Here is a 2,500-nt window from a genome sequence, read left to right as displayed (position 1 = left end):
AAGACCTCCCTGGTCCGGTCACACTGCCTCCTCGTGTGCACAGCATTGTGTTTACACTCCAGAGACTCGGACTGTGTATCCGTACGTGATGATCTGCTCTTCTGGTTAATTGCCATCAAAATCCCCCTCCTATTGTCTGCAGTCGTATTAGATGAGATTAGGGAGGGATGATGTGCCCAGAGAGCAGGGCTGAGGGATTGGGGAAATAATCCCTCTCTCATCAGCACACCAGCAATAACACAACAACTTTCACATTTCTCCCAGTAGAAATAAAACGTTCTGTATATTTTTACGACAAAATAAAAGAATAATCAGGCTGAGATCTTCATTAATGCCCAAATCACACACACGGATCAGACATATCTGAAATAAAGTCAGTGTGTAATGTTTAACACAAAAAATATATAAATATAACGTAAATAAAAACTGAACATTAGAATATTAAATGAGTTTTTGTTTCTTGATCACGTGATCACTCGCTTTAACACTATATTACTTCTGATGGTTGTTTGCTCAGTAACTGGATTTCAGCAAATTCTTTTCCAGATGTTTGACATGCAAGAGACTAAAGCAGATGTTTGGTGTGACTGATGTTTAATTATAAGAGTAATGAGTTTTCTTTCTTTCTTTCTTTCTTTCTTTCTTTCTTTCTTTCTGCCTTTTTGTTTCTGATTGGTTGCAGTAAATAAAATCAGAACGAAGTGAAGTAAACAATCAGATGATCTGGATTGATGCTTCGATTGAAAAGGAAGCAACTGAAATGAATCGAGGCAACAATCATGAACTGATTAAATAAACCGATATGTAAAAAAAAATGTATTGTAAATTGATAATAATAATAATAATAATAATAATAATAATAATAATTAATTAATTAATTAATACTAATTGGTCAGGAACTACTGGGACAATTCCCCTCCAGACCACCAGAGGGCAGGTGTTTTGCAACAGCTTGTTTAATGTCATGTGCCAGGTGTGTTGTGCCACGCCCCTCCTACTGTTCTGTTTCAGACCTCGTCACCTGATTCCCATTATTCCTAATCTGTTCCCTGTTTATACCTGATCTCTTACCTGTCTTTGTCACGTCATTGTTTAATGTCACGTTTGGTTTTTAGGCACTTTGTTATGTTTATCTCTGTTGTGTCTTTTGTTTCAGAGACCCTTCACGTCCCCAGGTTTTCATTTGTTGTTTATTTTGTGTCCTGTTTAAGTTACGTCGTGTTGTTTTAAGTTAATAAAAGTACAGTGGAATCTCAGCTTTGGAATGCCTTCCGTTACGTATTTCCACCTTAAGAATAGAAATTTTGTAAGAAATTTACATCGGCATACAAAGCATTTTCGGCCGAACCAAACAAAACGCCGGCTAAGTTGCACATAAGTCTAGGAGCCGTTCAAAACTTGTTAGCGTCAGTGGAAAGCCAAGCAAAGCCAAACGAAGCGACTTTAGGAATTTTACAAATTTATTTTCAGTCAGTGAAAGCTGTGTAAAAGAATCAACCCACGATACCAACGTTCCCTTCAACATGTCTTCAAAAGCTAGGTGATTTTGCGGGTGTTTTTTTGTTGACAGATTGGGGGCGTGGGTGCTCTGTTCTATTTTTAGCCCAAGCTTGGTGGCAGGACTTCCTGTAAGGACCCTTAATATGGAATGCTTGGCTTGGGTCAGTTCTTTGTAAGCAGCCATACAGTTCACATACACTTCATATTGGTCATAGTGGTCATATTCTTGGGAGGCTGGAACGGATTATCTGCATTTACATTATTTTTTATGGGAAAATTTGTTTCTCAATGCACATTTTCACCTTACGAACTCGCCTCCAGAACAAATTAAACTCATGTACTGAGGTTCCACTGTACTCTTTTATCCAGTACTTGGGTATTCTCCACTTACAGCGTTGTGTATGATTGAACAATCTTCGGAATTTCCGGATTTGATTTCCCCACCTGTGGCGGCTTCTCCCATCATAAAAGGTATCATAACATCACCCACAATGCCATAGGTGAAGGAAAACAACACTAACAACACAACAGAACCAGCCCTCCTGCAGCAAGCTCGCATGTTAGCATCGTCCCGAAGTCGTTGGCTTTTTTTGAATGAGTTTGAGGTTTAAATGCTGAAATCTGAAATCAGGTCTGTGGTTTACATAAGTCCATGATATTTTCATGCTTCATTGTATGTCAGTAAAACACAGTCGCGGGCCGTGCATTTCACACCTAGGCCTTCACTGGTGTCCTTCCTGAATTAATCCACCTCTATAGCATCATGACGCCACGGCAATAGATACTAATCAACCGTTAAATAACAAAGTAAAATAGAAATTAAGCTACAGTATTTCACACCTCACAAGGAATAGTCCATTTTATTACAGTCCGCCTTGAAAATGTATTTGTAAGGATATCTGCAACCAAATCGATTTCTTCTCCTCTGTCAGCCATTGCGGTTCGCTGCCTCTGACTACTCCAATTATCCAATCAAAGGACGGGAAATTGCTGACGTAAT

The 2,500-nt window shown here is 38.9% G+C and overlaps 1 protein-coding gene across 1 annotated transcript in view; it reads right to left on the bottom strand.

Moving 5' to 3' along the window:
* tspan4a (tetraspanin 4a) overlaps window positions 1-2,500 on the bottom strand; it is a 152,440-nt gene that overhangs the window by 129,755 nt on the left and 20,185 nt on the right. The gene's annotated exons all lie outside the window — the stretch shown is intronic.

This window comes from Hemibagrus wyckioides, linkage group LG04 (assembly GCF_019097595.1).
Source record: "Hemibagrus wyckioides isolate EC202008001 linkage group LG04, SWU_Hwy_1.0, whole genome shotgun sequence".
Classification (NCBI taxonomy): domain Eukaryota; kingdom Metazoa; phylum Chordata; class Actinopteri; order Siluriformes; family Bagridae; genus Hemibagrus; species Hemibagrus wyckioides.
The sequence above is the reverse complement of the archived record's forward strand: the minus strand, read 5'-3'. Positions and strand labels throughout refer to the sequence as shown.